Consider the following 20,148-nt stretch of genomic DNA (forward strand, 5'->3'; position numbering starts at 1 on the left):
ATTGTCTCCCTATGTTTTATGCTTGGTTGCTTGGTTTGGGTTTTTGTTTGATTTTAAGTCAACTTATGATCCTACCCTACAATTAGGAATTTAATTTAGGCTCTCTGAATTGTACTCTGGAGGAACCTCTCTCTTCTCAGCTGACTACAGGGTAAGCCCAGGGAGATAAACTTCATTGGGCTAAAATTAATCTTTTCTTAGATAACCCCCTTTCCTGAAATTACTTACTTCAGATTACCTTCCAAATAACCTGCTTGGGGCAGGGGAAGGGACATTGGGCTAAAGAGAGAGCGCTCCTATCCTTCTCTTAGTTCTTAATTTTATTGCCCAGGAAATTAAATTCTTTAGATGTAAAATCTTAATTCTCTATCTTCCATCCAAATCCCAGGCTGCAGTTATTAGGCAACCATCTTGCTGATAGTTTTGACTCACAAATTGCAAGAAATAAGAAAGCTACAGCTAGAGTTACTAGGTTTTTCATAAACAATGTATGTTCCACTAATCATTTTTCACATCTTTCCTTTATTTCTTCCTTATAATACATAATAACTCACTACAAAGAAGTAATGTTTGCCAAACTAGCTTAACATACAAGCTATATAATGTCTATATATATATGCTAAAAAGATATATGCAAAGATAAATTAATAGCAGTTATATTGTTTGATCTGTGTAAATAAGATGATGTCAGATTTTGTTGAACATGTTTCTAAGGCATGTAAAGATTTTTTCCAACACAAACTTCTTTGTTGTTGTTAATGCTTCTTAGTTAGAACAATATTTATTTTAATTTCCATGGTGCTCAATTGCAACCTACAAATTCATTTCTAAGCGTTCCCTCCAAGGCTTTTGTTTTTAATCCCCTCAGAGAAAAAAAAAGAAAAAAGTATATTTTTACAGAATGAAGAAGATAAAGTTACTTAACTGAACATGCCAGTTTTTTGGTAAAGGAAATATTTAAACTTAAGTTTAGAGCCAGCTATGATCCCCCACCCCAAAAAAAAAAAAAAAAAATTTCTCATTATCCAGGTACCATAGAAACGATTTTCTGAAGAAACAGCAGAATCTAGAAGATAAACAAACAGGGCAACTATAATACTTTCCATAACAATTAATTTGCTACCTGGGTGAATGGCACCACACTTTTCTGTCATACATGTGAAAGAAAAAAACACTTCTAAATGCATGTTAAGCATGCTTTTGAACTAAAATGAAACAAAAAAAGCAAATTTCAATCACTTAGTTCATTTTAACTGCAACCAATACCTTAACCAAACATTGTACAGCAGGGCTTCATGAATATTTAATGATGAAATAACCAATTACACAGTATTACGGCTTTTAGTATTTTTTCCTCATTTTTTGCAGCAGTGGAGTAATGGTATTCTATTTAGTTTATTCATTGGGTTCATATTCTGTCGTATTTTGTATTTCTGCAACTATATCAAGCTAAAAATCAGGCACTAGTAAGTCACATAAATTTTCTAGTCAATTTACCTTGCAAAGGCTGGCAGAATTATTTTCTCAATCGACTTCCACAGATCTATGTATTTGTAACCCTTACTATGATGCATTAACATTGCTTAGGGAGGTCAGTGTATTGAAACCATGCTCAATACGGTTTGCATTCATACATTACTCAGTCTTTGTAGCTGGGCAGAACATTGAAATGTCACCAATTTAAATCATTATTTCTTAGCGCAAATGCAGCAGAAAATACTAGAACGATGTCTTTAAGAAAACGAGAGATGCAACTGTTCAGTTCTGAACTATTCAGGAGATCTGGTTCTTCAGTGTATATTTTCACTAAATAACAGCACATCTTTCACTATAACCTGAAAATATTTTGGGAAAGTGGAGGTTTTTGGAGGCTTGTTACTCTGTTTTTCTGAAGACTATTTAAGAGCCATAGAACATTCAAAATACTGGCCACACTATTCCTTAGCTTTTCCTAATAAACACTCACTAATGCAGCTAAGATTTATCACTGTGAAGAAGCAATGATGGCTCCCAAATGCTCTTAAGTAAAACCAGCCACTATATCTTATTTCTTCACCTGAACTGTTTATCAGATGTTGATATTGTGCAATACTGCTTCAGGATAGGCCCTAATTATTCATTACGGTAAAACTCATTACATTATTGAACAGTAACTGTCTGTTCTTCTGCATTTCTAAACTAAATGTCACATACCCAAACCATACCACACTTCCAGTTAGCAAGAATGCATAGTTACAACTGAGTTTTATGACATAACTTCCATCCCTCTACATCCGAGGTGGAGCACTGAACTCAGTGGGAATTATGTTTGAAAGTTATGGACAAAAACACAGCTTTTTGTTATTAGTTAGGCAATCCAACAATTTTTATCTTTATCTTCTAGCTCATTAACTTAAGTTTCTGATCTGGAACTGCAAAGAATTAACATTTTCACAGACAGTAAGCTATCATTGTTGGCCTCAATAGTGCACTAACACAGAAACGGGTGTTATATAAATATTTCCTTAGTTTTCCATATCTTCTCATCTAGAATTTTTATATCATTTTAATGAACAATTTAATTAAAATTTGTTTATTAAGTAGCACTTTGGTTTAGTATCTCTCTTTGGTTTTGTGAGCATCTGAATAGTGTTTCTGGTTTTCCCAATGTTTTTTAAAAGCCATGACATCATGGGGGTACACATGATCTGATTTATAAACATGGATCTGATCCATAAACCTGATCCACTACTCTGAGTAGTCTTCAGAGAAGGAGTCCAGTATTTTGCTGTATATTTTCAAGAAAAAAACCTACATATATGACAAATGACTAAAAGGGCACCTAACGGAGCAGGTACAAGTGAGCAGTGTCCATGATGTGCAACTCCTGCAGTTTCATCAACCTTCAAGCTTGCATACTGACTTCTTACATGCACAAAGGGACATCATTAGTGGAGAAACCACTTCAGACGCAAGGGAATCTTCAGGGAACAAATTCTTGAGCTTCAACTGCCTTCTTCAAATGACCATAAAGCAGATGAGGGCTGCTGTCTCTAGCTATTACTGTACTCTCCCTGGCTGAACTTCAAACCATCTGTTGCGTAAGGGAAGTCTAATCAGAATGGCTGCTTCTACCTGGACAGCTGACATTTATTCTCCATGGGAAGAACCTGCCCACTAGCAACATTCCCATGAGCCTGACTTACATGCGCGAAGAGCAAACTGAGTAGAGGCTATAGCCTGTTCCAAATGACTGCAGAAACCTCTGATCTTTTCCCTTTAGGCACTGCAGCCTTGATGGAAAAGCCTGCAAAATAGACGAGGAACTGTTTTACAATCTAATAGTGCTCTGCACTGCTTTGGAAGAAGTCAAACATATGGACTGCCACTAACTATTAGAAATCAGTGTGAAATCACATGATGCAGCTTTCAAAATATGTTTCAAAAACATGTACAAAAGCTTTCCAAAATCAAGTTATCAGTACATAAACAGACACTTTTACAACCTATGTCCCTCTACATTAAGAATCAAGTTCTTTCTAAGCAGCTGAGCTAACAGAACCTGCTCTTTAAGTGTTTGATTTTACTGATTTTATATCTTATCATCTCCTTCATAACAAGCTCACTTGTCTCCTAGTCTCCTGACAGTCTGGAGGGACTGGGATAGCATTTGCTGTGACTGGTTTTAAGCTTCACACATGCCAGGCTGCCAGCTGACAGATCAAGCAGAACCAATAATATCAGCTCACATTGGAGCCTTTCCTCTTTAGCAGCATGAAGTTGGGTCTCTCCTCTTTTACGACACCACTGATTTTCACTTGTAGGAATCTGATACTTTTGAGATCCTCCCCTGCCAAATTCAACAAGTTGGATAAGTTCAAAGGCTACTGAGAGGGAATGAAGGGAGGGCAGGGAAGAAGGGGAAAGGATAGTTGGCTGATAACCAGAATAACAGCATGATTTTTATTCCAAGGGAAACAAGACCAAAAATAGATTTTGGAAAGAATAAATACACAGTTAACACTTAAAGAAGGCTAGTGGACAATACATAATGGGAAATGTGTCTCTAACCAATAGCCATATAATACTTTATTCTTTGAAAAAAAGCTTATGTAGCTATGTCATCTGTTCAGTTCTCCCTCTTCAACTCCTGCACTGCAATGGTTTTGAAGCTGGTGACCAGCTTCAGCAAAAGCTGACCCAGGGAATGGCATGTATCAGTCAGTTCGTATTTTCATGGCAGATGCAAGTTCAGAGGTACAGCATCAGGAACAGAGACTGTATAGAATAGCTTTGAAATATAGAATAAATTGATATCATAACAATTTTGGCGAGGACAGTTCTAAGGAAAATCAGGTTTCTGTATTTCAGGTACCTGACAGTTTAAGGAAACATAAAAGCTTCAGCTGATAATTTTCACACATCTCCTCCTCCCATCATCTTCTTCCCCTCCCCAATCTGGTTATTCACATAACTACATATTGTAAACAGTAAAAGTCACAATATTGTAAATGAAGCACAGACGTGCTAATTTTACAGGCATACTGTGTGTAACCACAAGAGCATCTCCAGAGCTTGACCTAAAAGATAATAATTGGAATTCTAATAAAATTGTAACAAACAACTATCAATAAATATTTATGGATCTAACATTTGGACTCCTCCATGAGAGCTGTTAGAAAAACCCCAAACAACCAAACCAAAACCACACTCAGTCCTAGTCAGAATAAAACCATTTGGAAAGTGATTTTCCAGTACATCACACAGAGCAGTCAAGAAGGAAAGTAGAGTCCACACAGAGGTTGTGAATGACACAGCTTCTACATGTGCAGCTGCAAAGCTACAAAATGTCCAAGTTCTCAAAAGTTAAAAGCAAAATTGAAACATTAAAATTCAATTCCAAAAATACTCAAAATTCATTGCATAAAAATACTTTAATTATGTTGCAAATACAAGCTACTTTGTAGTAGAAATGAGAGGAGTGCTACTATGTAAAATCTCAACTCTTGTTTTAAGAAAAACTCTAAGCCCTGTACATTGTAGTAGTTTATTCAGACTTTTTACAAAAATAAAGTAGCTCAAAAATACTTACAAATATTAGACGATTTAGGTGTGCCCTCAAACTACAGAGTACCATAGTGCCTCTAAGAATTCCCCCATCTAAATCCCCTCATCTGTATGTTTACCAGCATAACGACCCTTGAACAACAGCACTGATCACTACCTGAAGAAAAAAAAAGTTATTTCTACAACCGATACAGTCTTGATGCCAGCCGTCTCCATTAGAATTCAAAGCATATGTTAAAGGAAAGAGCTTGCAATAATTATGTGATTGTTCTGCATTACCATATTCAAACTGAACAGTACACTGCCATGTAGCATGAGCCACTCTCATTTGAACTTTGAGGATTCTTCAAGCAACCAGGAATAAAGAGAACAGAACAGTTATATTGCTTTCAAACAAGGCTCCATTTTTTCCAGTTCTTTTTCCCTAACTTGTTTCTCAGTAGAAGACAGAATAAGGCATAGAGATGCCTGAAGTAACAATTCAGTTCTGTGAGAAAACTTACAGCTGCCAAAATAACATGCCTTCCATTACTTGCTATATTTTATGAAGGAAGTTAAATTTCCTGCTCTCTTCAAGAAGCAAACCAATGTTCAAGGCTTTGAGCCCCGGAGAGATATTAATGAATCCAGTAGCTACTATTTCTTTTCCTTTCGATAGGTTTCCCATAGCTGCCTCAGCAACAAGGGCATTTCAGAATGACTGTTGTAATGTTACAGAGAGGAAATCTACACAGTACAATGTATTCTGTATGCCGATTTTCACACTTGATATCATGGGACTGTAAGAATTTAGAGAAAGGTCAATGTTTTCAGCAACTTTTCCTGCAGACAAATGGGAAGTTGTTTAAAGTATGGAATTGTTACACAAGTCATGAAGAAAAATAATTAGAAGGGATTCAATTTTCCCTTTTGACACAGCCACTCTGGGACTTATACTGTTGGACCCATATTGCATTTTGCACACAAATAACAGCACAGGCCACCTGGAAATCTGTGGCAGCTCCACACTCTAATATGCCGGCACCTTTTTCATATTCTCAGTCCCACAATCCTCCTGTCCCAGAAAGGGCTGGTAATGCACTATGCAGTTTGTACATAATTTTTGATATTTTTATTGCTATAGCAACTGAGTGTAGGCATTTAAACATAGCAACAGACTTTTTATAGCTCTTTCTTGGATGTCAAAATGGCATGCTGTTTTATTTTCTAAGCAGATGCTCAGGAGATAAGTACACAAGATGATTGCACAGTATCCACCTTCAAAGTAAATTAAAAAAACTCCCAACTTTACAACCTGTCAATCATATAAGCAGACAGGTAAGTGTAAGGCATATTTTGAGTTTAAAGGATTTTGTTCTGAGAAAGCAGAGAACAAGTTTAGGTGAAAAGCTTTTTTGATTTGTGCCCGTTTTGTGAAAAGATATACAAGAAATTTACAAGGTCCTTTTCTGAAGGGAAGAACTTTCCATCAACTCTGATCTCTACCTGTTAAGCAACAGGAAAAGGGAAACTGTCTTCCTATTAAGTGGAGTCAGATTCTCAGGAGGGATTAAAATCCACCAAGACAGACCCTTAGTTCGTATACATGGGCAAAGCTCTGTACATTCCAAACACAGCAACAGTTATTTACAAATAGTGAGAGTTTGACTTGGTATGTGATTTAAGGAAATACAATTCAACATTTTCATAATAAAAAAGACTACTTTTCTCTGGTATAGTATTTTCCTCTGGGTCCTTTAAGTTCTGTATCATTTCTACAAGTGATCAGGGAAAAACATTGCTTGGTTTTTAATGTAATTTCTGAACACATCCTTAGGCATGGAAATGACAAGCAGCAACAGGACAATTTCCTGGAGGGAACTTTAGGTATTATTCACCTTTCTGTTACAGTTATATGTCAGCTTTCTAGAGAGTGTAATGGTTGATGTTTGCCATTTTACCAAACACCCCCCGCCCAACATTTTAAACAGGAAATGTCAAAGACTCTTAACAAATGAATCCAACAGGAAATGTCAACAGCTTCTTCTAAGGGTATAAGGTTGTTAATATTCCAGTCAGTCTATTCCATTAGCACACAATATATATGTTTTGGAAGGGACATTTTAACGTTGTGGTTTATGCAGAAGAGATTTCAAGCAAGTCCCAAAAACTCAACATGCAGATAAAAATCGAGGTTTATATGGTTATGTTTTAGAATATATCCCACAAATTCTTTCTCCCTATCTCTCAGATATTTTCACACAGGACACCTTTCAAGTCTTCTAATCTTGCTTTAAGAGTCCAAGGTACTTAGGAATTCTGACACATCTGCTTGGTTTTCTCCAGTCTGCTCCACTATGGCACTTACTGAAAACAGCTTTTACATCAATGCTGATAACTACACCTATCAAATAACAGGAATGATAAGTTTAACTGCAATAGCCCTCAAGGAAGTCAAGATAATAGGCACAACTATACTTGCATTGGAAAGTCTGAGATGACATGCAGAGAACCAAATTGACTTAGCACCTCCTCCTAGGGGCGAACTCCACCCCCCATTGTGACTTATGCCCCTAGTTAATCATGCTATTTTCATAAGCCCAGAGGTCTGTCACAGACATTCACTATTTAAGAAGAAAACTGAGGGAAATTCAGTGGCTGAAATTGTGAAGCAAATGTGCTTTTTTATACATTGTTAAATTATTTCTCTTCCTCTCCACAAGCTCTCCTTCAACTTATGGTTGGACATGTTATTTTTACTGTTCAGCAGTTAGAGCACAGTTCAGCACAGCTTCAGAAGTTTTAACAGGAAATGTTAATAGATGTATCACGCTTGATTTATATTCCACCACTTGCACACATACGCCCCATTCTCAAAAGGCCTTTTCAAAGACATTTCAGAGAAACTAGGGGAGCACTTGAAAACGAAATAGCAGATTTTTTTCCTTCCAAAATTTCAGAAACAGATCTCATTCTATAGATCCTACCATTTATTAGTGCATCCCTCTAAGTCCAAAATAAGATAGGTGAAAATAGACCCACTGCTTCTATTCAAATTCTCCTAGACTTCTGACTTTCATTTCCTGAGAACTAATGTAGCCTTTACCTTTGTGGTATTCACAAAGAGCCTGATCTGTCACCACTGAAGTCAATGGAAACTTTTCTGTTGAGTTCAAAAGCAAAGGCTCAGGGCCAAATTCCCCATGTGTAACCCCAGTGTTACAAAACATTCTGCAGAATTATATAAACAGCAGTAATTTTACTCTGAGGGCAAGCCCCTAGCCCAAACTAATTGCTGCACTTGACCCAACAGCACAGAATTTCTACCATGTATTCATTTCCAGGACACAAATCCTTACAACTGGTGAGAAAAAAAGTGTGCAACTCCTAAATAAAATTGCTCCCTCATGCAGTCCTTTGTAGTATCAACTTTTTAACTCCTTTATTCTTTGCCAAAATTGCAGTAACTAGCCCAGTAGACCCTATTTTATAGCTATGAGATAGCTGTGCTGGACAATCACCAAGTGCATTTGCAGGTAAATTAGGGGACAGCACAGTATAACTAAAATATAACTAAAGTATAACTTTGTACCGTGACAGAACTCAGCAAAACATAATCCACTTAGCTGGGGAAAAAACCTTTCAGGTTTACATACAAACTTGACATACATCAGCTGCCAGGTTTGCATGTTTCCCTCCCTGCCTCTCTCATGCTCCCTGATCCAAGCAATTCATGTTAGCATTAAAAATAAAATAAAATAAAATAAAATAAAATAAAATAAAATAAAATTCCGCAGGATTGACTTATCCAAACCCACAGGTGATCACATCAACAATATTACGGGTCCCTGGTAACTTGTGATACCAAAAGACTTCGGGTTTTGTACATTTTAAAGACAGGCAAAAGTTCTAGTGGATGGTATTTTTGATTTTTTTGGGGGGGGAGAGTGTGGGTGTGACATGTCAGTGCTGTTGGGTATACTGCTGTTTAAATCTTTCAGTACTTAAAACATTTGGTAATTCATAAATAAAACTGAATTTCTCAAATTATTTTTCAGATTCTATAAGTAACAATAGACACATTGAAATAAACAAAAGTAAAAAAAAATTTTTTAAAAAGTATTGCATCTACCTAATGAAGAGGGTTAAATCCAGGAATGCTTTAGAGCCTAAACTCTCCAACAAAACCTGAGGCTACAAGTCCGCTTATTCTAAGCATCAGATCACTCTATCCTTTTCAGAATTCTTAGGACCTACTTTCCAGGTAATAATAACTGAGTTATTATTTCTCAGTGGTACAGTAACAGTTACAGTTCTACATAACATACAACTCCACATGTACATAAGCAACAATTCATGTCTTGAGTCACTAGTTTATAAGCTTACAAAGATCCACCACCCACTCAGATTTTCTGTCAGTGATACTGAGATCCAAACCATCTCTTCAACCCACTTCTCAAAGGATGTACCAGTGGAGAACACACCACAAGGAAATTCTTCTGATTAGTTTACAGGAAGGCTGCAATTTAGGACAGAAAAGATCTCTCTCTGCCCATAAATACCCCAGATCTTTTAATAGCCCACAAACCTTGAAATAGGATGGATTTTCTTTCCCCTTCCACTCACAAGCCATTTGATGCTTCTTTTCCCTGGACGTACAGACTTCATTAAGAAGAGCAAATAGATGAAGCAAAAGAACTACATGACATGTAAAGAGCATACATATATGATCCTTGAAATAAGAAGCTTTCAACATGTCTCTTCTCAGCCCTCTATACTTCAGTTGCCATACTCTCTAACTCAGCTTTTCAAAAAGTGGTTTGACACCATACTATCACTAAAAGCCGTCAGAAAGCAGACTGATCGAAAGGATCGCTCAAAAGGATCGAAAGGAAGAGGTTGGTGTTCAAGACTGGAACTATGAGTCTGACTCTGAGGTAATACTTAACTTCCACTGCTTTGCTCCCAAATAAATAGGACTATAGAAAACTATTGAAAAAAATTATAACTATTAAAGCTATTAAGCCTGACTCAAATGTGTAAGAAGATAGGCGGTAGTGAGATATTCAGGTTTCATGTCTACAACCAATTTAGAGCTTAATTCAGATGGATGTAAAGCAGAGGAATTTATATAAATGAAATACATTGATAATCCTATGTACTTTATCGTAGTGCTGATGTTAACACACGATTTTCACTATGTACAAATGAGCAACCTGTACTTCTTGTATTAAATTACACTTCCTGTCATTATAACATCTTCATTGATGACAAATTTACACATAGCACTATATTATATATTCAAACAAAAAAAAGGGTTGGATGCATTAAGAACAATACTTGCTGAAATGCTACAAGATATATTAGAAATATATATTTAGTTCAGAAGTGAAGGAGTTAGACAGTGAATAGTTATTTCAGTCCATATACAAAGTTAAAAATAACTAATTAAAACTTAAACACCTTCTAAACACCACCTGAAGTTGCATATCCTTGCACAAGGGGTGCACAAAATGTCACAAGTAAACTAACACATGCCGGACCAGCAAATCAGAACAAGTGGCTTTGGAGACTACAAAACCACAAGATTATTAAAACAGGGAGGGCTCTCTAGTATTCAGCATTTACTATATTGGGCTGTTTCTTAATTGCACAGAATCGTTAGGGTTGGAAGGGACCTCTGAAAATTATATGTTCCAAACCCCCTGCCAAGGCAGGGGCACCTAGAGCCATTTACAGCGTTAGTTCTAATAAACTTAGATTTCTACGGGTAGCATTGTTAAACTATCACGCTCCACATTCGGTATAATTGTTGATTTTGGATATTTGGTTGATCTAAATTTGAATTATTTGATCTCAATAATGATTTGAATTATTGATCTAAAATATAAAGGTTAGGTAGGAGATAAACCTAAAACTAAGCTATTCACCAATGATAGTCCAGAGAAAAGAAAAGGAAAATTAAATAAGTTTTGCAACTGGATTTGAAATGCTTTAACAAATAAGACTCATTTACCACATTCTCTTGAACCTGGATGAAGTAACCTTTCTTTAAAGTGTGTACAACACCTACCATATCAAATATAATTGCAGCAACTGTTAGCACTTGCAGGAACACTGTCTATGCTCAGAACTTTAAATTCATCTGATACTGTCTAATCACTCCTCAAAGATGGAATCTTGCAGCTGATTGAAAAGACTTTTTCACCAGATGCAATCATTCTATATACAATTTGAAAAATCAACTAACACAAGTTGTTACTAATATCAGTTAGTAACAGAACCCCCAGCCTTCACTTTCCTTGAACTGACCTCTTTCTTTCATGTTGTTTACATACTACTGTCTGAGAAAAAAAGCTTAACATACACATTAGTAAGACAAAAAGTGTTTTAATTTGCCAAGAAAATGTAATACGTTTCAGTGCAGAGTACCTACCAAATGGCACAGATAAAGCTGAAGAACAAAATACCAGGAAATGCAAACACTGTGATTTTTCATATTAAAGCAAAAATGCTGTAACATTTTGAAGGTTGATTTGGTTTTGGGTTTTTTTCTGTACAACATTCCAATTAGACGCACTTAACGGTATTAATTTACATCTAATAGGATTAAAACCAAACACAGGGCATAAAGAAAAAGCTCTGGAAGTGCCTTTTTAAAAGATAAGTTCCAGACACAAGTAGGTAATCCATCAAAATGAACTCCGACACTGTTAAAAGCAAGCTTGTGGGAAGGAAAGTCATGCAATAAAAAAAAAAAATAAAATAAATCTGTTTCCCTATTGCTGCTAACTAAGACTCTAGCCCAATACAGCTAACAGTGTCTGTGAATCAGGTTGCCTTGAATTACTGACTACGGACCTTCAATAATCAAGTCTAATTAACACAGCTTTTTCTTTTTCATTCTTGTACATTCCCAAACAGTACATACAGTGCACTAGATTTCATTAACTACACTCAGTTTTTAAGCAGCTAAAATCTGAAGAAGAGGTAGAATTTGAAGGGTGTAGGGGAGGAAAGTTGGAAAGAACCAACTACTCAATATCACAACAACAAGGTACTGTACCTTTAAGGAGGAAACATGGCTCCGTTCTGTTTCACGGCTGAAAAAGAGCTTATTCTCAGTTACAGAGATTACTTACCTAAAACTTCAGTTATTCCTCTTTTTCCCTTCAGGCCAGCCTCTCTTTCACTCTTGGGAGCTTTTACCATTTAAGGTCAATGTTACATCTGGCTCTAGTAACTAAAGCTGAAGCAATTTTTAACTCAGAGATCCAACAGGCTGTCTAACATTAGAATGAGAGTTTAAATTTAAAGTAACTCTTCAGAAAGCCTCTTTCTTGCCTCAGAGAATTACAGCATTAAAGGCTTTCCTATTCTGGCATAAGTACTCTGAGTACAACATGATGCAGGCATCCCATTAGCATTCTTCAAGTTCATTGCATATAAGCTCTACTTACTAATTTCTGATTAAAACTGACAAGTAGGAAGAACAGATGAAACAGTTTACATCAGTTTACATCGTGTTCTGTTAACCCTTTGATTTTTTTACTGAAACAGCTGCTATTATTCACATTCTCCCCCCCTTGTTTGGTTAGAAGGATTCTAAATTAGAGAGCAAATACAAGATGTGAACTTTTAAAGAACGCTGGCTTCAGTCCAGTCATGGGCTCTGCTCTCCACTCACAGAGTACGAATAATTCCCACTGATGTCCACAGAAGCTGTTTGTATCCCATGAGAAAATGTAACTACAAATGGGGCATGAAGAGGGAAAAGAAATGCAAAACATTTACCACCCAATATTCAAGTACCTGAAGGAGAATCACATGAATATGATTCAGAGCTCTCAGCTCTGAAACAGACATAGATCTTACTGCAGTGCTTTAACCAATGCAGCCTCTTCATTTTTCAGTATTACAATTACATCCACAGATCCTAACTAAGAGTTCTACTTACACCAGGTGTTGTAAAGTTATTAAATACAAGTAATCCAAACCCTGTTTAAAAAAACTGTCACAATTCAAGTACAGATAAGAGAGTTGAGGGTAGGGTATGTCAAAAAATTGCACCAAAATGTATGCAAAAATATTATATAGTAAGTTTGGTGAGAACATATTAAGGCTGCTTTAAGAAAATGAAACAAACTGATACTAAATTAACTTCCTTTTGATAATGGTTAATAAGAGCAGCAAGGCAGAAACAGATCAAACAAAGCAAAGTAAGGATTTGATTATTTCATTTTGGAAAACACATTCCATAGCGGAGCAATGCAGGAAGCATGAGCATACTTGTAGAAATGGGCAAAGATGAGTCCGTTGCAACACAGCACAGTCCCTGCAACATAAGGAAACAAGAGGCTGGACACCTCATTTGTGCCGTATCAGGCTTGAGCTTGCATTAGGAAGTGTATTATTCTACACTTCAGACATTCTTTGTCCCCAAAATCAACACAATAAGTAAAGTTCTGAAAAAATTCTTTGGCATTTAAGCTTGATCCAAAGGTAAAAGGGGGTAGCTGTGTGCTTCAAAAAACAGGTTTTGATGTCCTTTGTCCACTGACAGTCCTTGGCATGATTACTGGCTCTCTGACAAGACATTTTAACATCTCCCGTCTTCTTGAACTACATTTTTACCCACAAACTGAAATACTCTCTTGTGGTTTAACATGGCTCCAGTCTTCCCTTTAGTTACCTGCAACTACAGGAGCATTACTAGCCCCTGTAATTCATCATTTTCCAATTTTATTTTCTCAGAATTTCTCAGACCACAAGTAGCCAAGTGTTTCATTTATCAGTAACAGAAGTTGTGTTTCTCTTATATCTGCATGCATCCCTTTCATAGCAACTGCTGCTTTGAACCCATTTTGGTCAAAACCAAGTTGCTTATTGCCTTTTAGCATTACCATCCTCTGGGAAATAAAACTTTTTGCTTAAGTTGCTTGTCCATTGGTCTTGCATCCTGTAACCACTGTTAGTCAAATTTAGCCAAAATTTATTAAAAAGGTCTCAAAAATATTTTAATTTCCTAGAAACTTCGTTAAGTCAGTAACTTGCAAAGGAGAGCTACTGCCCCTGCTATGGCAGAAACCTATAGCAGCAGAGTTTCAGTTCTGTTTTGTTTGGCACATGCACTTGTACCACACAAACATGACCACTGCTAGTATTTAGGGAACACAGGACTCTGGAGGTACTCACAAGACAGGGAAGATGATGCTTCCATCAATATTCAGCTCCTGAAACTACTTGTGTATTTTTATATTCTCTAGCATGCTCAGTGTGCTGGCAGGTGCTTTGCCCAGAGATTTGATTTAACGTGAGTGATCTTGGGCCAAATGCAGTGAAACTTCCTAGAAAAAAAATCTAAGTTTCTAAATGAGTGAAACTTAGCATCTAAAAATTTTAACTAGATGGTTAAATTTGCATAAGCATGGCATAGTAACACAAACCATACTAAACATTTTTCATTGAGCTTTTTTGCTTGTTTGCTTTTAGAAGAGAGACCTTGGGATCCTGGTGGACATCAAGCTGTCCATGAGCCATCAACATGTCCTTGTGGCCAAGAAGGCCCATGGTTTCTGGGACTGCATTAGGAAAAGCATTTCCAGCAGGTCAAGGAAGGTGATACTCCCTCTCTACTCAGCCCTACCGACACCCCACTTGGAGCACTGCATCCAGTTCTGAGCTCCACAGTACAAGAGAGACATGGAGCATCTGGACTAAGTCCAGCCAAGATCTCCAATCCAGACAGGAGACTGAAGGTCTGGAGAATCTCTTATGAAGAAAGGCTGAGGGAGCTGGACCTGTTCAGCCTAGAGAAGAGAAGGTTCTAGAGGGATCTGATCAATATGTGTAAGTATCTGAAGGGAGAGCGTCAAGAGGATGGGACAAGACTCTTCTTGGTGGTGTCAAGAGACAGGACAAGATGCAGTGGGTATAAACTAAACCACAGGAAGTTCCACCTGGGCACGAGGAAGAGATTTACCATGAGGGGGACTGAGCACTGCAATAGGTTATTCAGAGAGGTGGTGGAGTCTCCTTCCCTGGAGACATTCAAGAGCCATCTGCATACAGCCTTGAGGAATGTGCTTAGGTGACCTTGCCTGTGCAGGGAGATTGAACTAGATGACCACCGGTGATGCCTTCTAACCTCAAGCATTCTGTGATTATTCTGAAGAATTTATGCTTCAGGACTTCAAAATACACTGTATTAAAAATGTTGCTTATTATCCTTTCTGCCTATGCATAATGGCTATCCATGCAATAAAGCAGCATGCTATAGCTGACAAAATATAAATGACAACACATGATTATATGCTCTATTCTTTATTCAGTAACTAAAATATGAAGATTATTAATCAGGCTAAATATTGCAGTAGAAATGATATTTACACTTAAAACTGGAGTTGTATGACATGAATTTCCGTATTTAATTTTAAAAACATCCCCGAAGTATTTTTATCCGTTAGGGCTTTTTTCCTACCACATCTAGAATGCATTTCTATCAACTGCAGGTCCTCTGCACAAATGCTAATGAACATTGACAATTTTGCTTATGGAATAAATTGTATTAGCCATCCTCATCATCTCATTTCTCCAAAACTGTGTAAAAAAAATTAGTTAACTGAGTTCAAGCTTATGTTCCTGCATGCCTTCATTTTCCTGCACAGATCTTTTTTTTTGTTGTTGTTAATTGGAACATTTAATCTTGCATGAGGTTTGTGCCTTCAATGGGTTTTCTGGCTTGTATGTTGCTACTGCTATAATGAAACACAAAAGTGAAGTAATCTTATTTCACACGCTGGTATCCATTATGCAGATCTCATTTATGCATGCAACAAACACTGTGCAGCAAAATGATCAGCCAGCCTCATCCAGACACAAGAAAAGGCATACAATAAGAACAGATCTGATAACAAAACACACTAAAAAACCCTAAACCAACAAAAAACTAAAACAAAACCCAAGTCAAAACATGCAATAAGCTTTCTACATCTGGCAGTCGCTTATTCTACTGAATACTAAATCACAATTGGAATACTTGAACTAGAATGTATGCTGGTTCCACAGGATGATATTAGTCAGTATTCACTTTGCCAGTCAGCTGAGCAGCTATGCTAGACTTTTTAATGAAAAATGTAACAAAATTTTATGGTATTTGTAATAACGTTTATGCGGTAACTTTTCTAGATTAGTCTTCTGAAAAGCAGAAGTTTTGCTTCCAACTTTCCACAGCACTTCATATGAATCTGATGACAATCACAGAAGTATAGAATAGTTAGGGTTGGAAAGGACCTTAAGGTCATCAAGTTCCAACCCCCCTGCCATGGGCAGGGACACCTCACACTAAACCATCTCACCCAAGGCCTCATCCAACCTGGCCTTGAACACCGCCAGGGATGGAGCATTCACAGCTTCCCTGGGCAACCCATTCCAGTGCCTCACCACCCTCACAGTAAAGAACTTCCTCCTTGTATCCAATCTAAACATCCCCTGTTTAAGTTTTAACCCACTACCCCTTGTCCTGTCACTACAGTCCCTGATGAAGAGTCCCTCCCCAGCATCCCTATAGGCCCCCTTCAATACTGGAAGGCTGCTATGAGGTCTCCACGCAGCCTTCTCTTCTCCAGGCTGAACAGCCCCAACTTTCTCAGCCTGTCTTCATATGGGAGGTGCTCCAGTCCCCTGATCATCCTCATGGCCCTCCTCCAGACTTGTTCCGACAGCTCCATGTCCTTTTTATGTTGAGGACACCAGAACTGCACACAGTACTCCAAGTGAGGTCTCATGAAAGAAGAGTAGAGATGGAGGATCACCTCCTTTTATCTCCATCCTTAAGATGTTAGGTTAGAAAAACATACAATTGCAGATTAAAAGAAAAGCATCCAGAACAGAAGATCCTGTAAACAAGCCCATGCTATGCAGAGATTTGAGAACTTAGAGAAGTACTCAAAGTGCTTGCAAAAACTCTACTAATTAAGCCATAATGAGTCTTTTTATTTATAAAGCTAATGTTTTTCTCAGTCTCAAAATAGCCAGCTAATAATTTCTGCATGAGAAACACAGTCCAAGAAACAGAACGTCAATCTATTTACCAGCACTCATTGCCAGATAATCAATCAAATGATCCAAACTGATGAACACAGTTTAAATAGCCAAGTCCTTCTGGCTAAGTGTTATACAAAACATTTACAGAAACCATCATATTATCATTTCCTTATCTTTTTTTTTCTCCCTTTAAGAAAGTGGTTTTAAAAAGTGAAGTTCCAATAAAAGCATCGTATTAAGACATTTATAGTAGATTACAGGGAAAGCAAAACAGTATCACAATTTTAAACCTTTGTGGGCAAGGAAATTATTCTGTTTCCATTACCTTAAATCTAGCTTGCCAAGAAGCTAAACATATCCAGTACTTTCTAGCACATAGAGTCTTTCAAGGCCATTTCCCTTACTCTAATGTATTATTTTCTGGGGTTCAGCTTTAATTTCTGCTAATAGTAATTGAAACCTTAGCATGTGTACAAGTAATGTGTTTAATACATTGTTAAATGATTGTTCTGTGTTCTATGGAAAACGTTTTTGGAAGATGATGTAAATAAAAAAAGGAAAAATGCCCTCATGCTTTTGATCTTTTTGGAGGGGTGGGGAAAAAAAAAAGGGGGGAAAAAAGTTTAAAAAGTTCTTCCATCACAGAGAGTATTTCAGAAGACTTGACACAATCATGGCCATAGGGTGAATAATTACCGTAGAGAACACCCCCTGTTGCAGCTCATCTTTTGTTTTGATTTTTGGGTGGGTGGGTGAGCCTGTGTGAAAAGGGATCTGCAATAGCACAATTACAGGAAAAAGGAAGGGGTGAAATTTTGTATTTGCTTTTCTGGGGATCTTTTTAGAAACCTTAAGAGGTTAATACCATGACTAACTTCCTATCTAGGCCAATAGTAAAGTTATACTTCTTGAATTCAGTATGCATATTGAAGTTTGGACTTCCTATAATGCTTGCAGACTCAATTAAGAACCCTTGATTTTGAGAATCAGTTGCAGAATGAAGAGTACATTTGCCACATGGTAAAACAAACTTACCAGGGGGTAATATGAGAAGCTCTTATCAGGGACAGAGTAAGTGATCTCCATTCCTACAGCAGAAAGTACATACAAACCCTGAGCAGAGACTAATTTTGGTTAACACTTGTTTTCAATGCTGGAATTTCACTCTGTCATTTATTCTAATATTTCCAGCAGCTTGTTAACAAAAAAAAAAACAAACCAAAAAACAGATAGGAAACTTATGCCAGCTCTACCAGCAGAATTTTAGAGAAAAACTTTAAATCACATTTCTGCTGAGTGGAAGACTGCTGCTGCTACACTGTTGCAGTGTTCATCAAATAGTTTGCCTCTTCGTACTTTTCCTCGAAGTTTAATGGAGGCACTTAAAGGCAAAAGAAGAGTATCAATAGGAATGTCTATAGATAAAATTCCCACTTTTCACTGTAACACTGCAGTTTTTCAGTCACAGTTATTTGAGATATGACAAAATGGTGATTGAGTAAAAATGATTGCTATAAAACACTGATTTTCAGCCATGGTTCAACTGTTTCCCCCAAAAAGGCAAAATTTTATATATGCTGAATATATGTGTCCTGGGTTCAGCTATAGCAGGCATTTTTCTCCTTCTTAGTAGCTGGTGCAGCGCTGCGTTTTTGACTTTCAGCCTGGGAACAGCACTGATAACACTGATGTCTTTAGTTGTTGCTATGTTTACTCTGATGAAAGCCTTTCTCAGTCTCATGCTCTGCCAGGGAGGAGGGGGAGCAGGGAGAAGGGAGAGACAGGACACCTGACCCAAACTAGCCAAAGAGTTATTCCATACCATAGCACGTCATGCCCAGCATATAAACTGGGGGGAGTTATCCAGAAGCCCCAGATTGCTGCTCGGGTCAGGCTGGGTATCGTTCAGCAGGTGGTATTGTATTCTCTCCCCTTGTTATTTCCCTTATTATTATTGGTGGTAGCAGCAGTGATTTGTGTTATACCTTAGTTACTGGACTGTCCATATCTCAACCTGTGGGAGATACATTCTTTTTATTCTCCTCCCCTTCCCTCCGGGAGCAGGGAGAGGAAGATAGGAGGGGAGTGAGCGAGCGGCTGTGTGGTTCTGAGTTACTGGCTGGGCTTAAACCACGACAATATGTATGAACATTTTTGGTAACTTTTAAAGTTACTTGATGTTTTATGGAAAGGGCACTCAACCTGTGAATGCAACCATGACTTCCGCTTGCCCTTTTGGAATTATCAATTTTTTTAATTTTTTGAAGTCTCAACACATACATACTAAGCATCTACTAAGAGTCTGGCAGTTTTAGAATACATTAACTGATTATGCATACTCAGTATCACTATAGGTACACACAGCTAAATATTTGGCTACCTTAAGCATTGCAAGGAGAAAGCTGGAATTAACAGCATCATTAATTTCTACTTTTTCCTATCTTCACGCAGAAGTAGCTATTGGGTGTAAGACTGGTGCTTTGTTCTTTGCTAATGTCTAAAAGAACGCATTTCCAGTGAGAATTTTTGCCAGATCACTCTTAAAACACACTGCATATCTGTCTTGCCTTCAGAGCTGGCTAAATCACAGTTCTATGACTTGTTTTATCCTTACATCTGGTTAACAGTGTAACATCTGGTTAACACTGTTTTTCAACTCAAATCTGAAACCTAATAGCCCCTCTCTACATTTCTTCCTGTACTTCAGTCTGATAATAATTTCCTGGTGGATGTTTTTTAATGGGCAACTAGGTGACCTGTTTTTCTGTTAGTTCTCTTTCTAAGATTCTCTTTAAGCAGAATATCCTAGTTCTAAAAGACACAAGTGTTTTTGTTCAGAAACACCAGCCAAGCGATTTTGTTATTAGCAAGATTTCCTATTTTTATAGGTAAGTTCATCACACACAGCATAACACAATTGTTTTTCTATTCTTTCAAAAGAAATGCTAAGATTCTAACAGCAGTCTTGTATAAAGAAAATCAGCACAAAAAAAAAATAATCTGATAAGCAGATACCCTAACCTATGTTTATATATAAAAATTGGTGTCACCTTATGATATACTGAACTTTTACAAAAC

At 37.2% G+C, this 20,148-nt stretch overlaps 1 protein-coding gene across 6 annotated transcripts in view; it reads right to left on the reverse strand.

Annotated features, from left to right (window-relative positions):
• Nucleotides 1-20,148, reverse strand: part of IRAG1 (inositol 1,4,5-triphosphate receptor associated 1) — an 89,803-nt gene that overhangs the window by 56,074 nt on the left and 13,581 nt on the right. The window contains exon 1 of one of the 6 annotated variants that reach the window (XM_062620162.1): nucleotides 12,168-12,539. The exons of 1 other annotated variant lie outside the window; for it this stretch is intronic. The gene's annotated coding sequence lies outside the window, so the exon portion shown is untranslated. Of the gene's footprint in view, nucleotides 1-12,091; nucleotides 12,540-20,148 lie in introns of those variants that run through there. 4 more of the 6 variants (XM_062620161.1, XM_062620158.1, XM_062620163.1 and 1 more) reach the window with 4 other exon arrangements.

This window comes from Pezoporus occidentalis, unplaced genomic scaffold (genome assembly GCF_034315485.1).
Source record: "Pezoporus occidentalis ecotype Australia unplaced genomic scaffold, CSIRO_AGI_Poc_V1 ctg22, whole genome shotgun sequence".
Classification (NCBI taxonomy): Eukaryota; Metazoa; Chordata; class Aves; order Psittaciformes; family Psittacidae; genus Pezoporus; species Pezoporus occidentalis.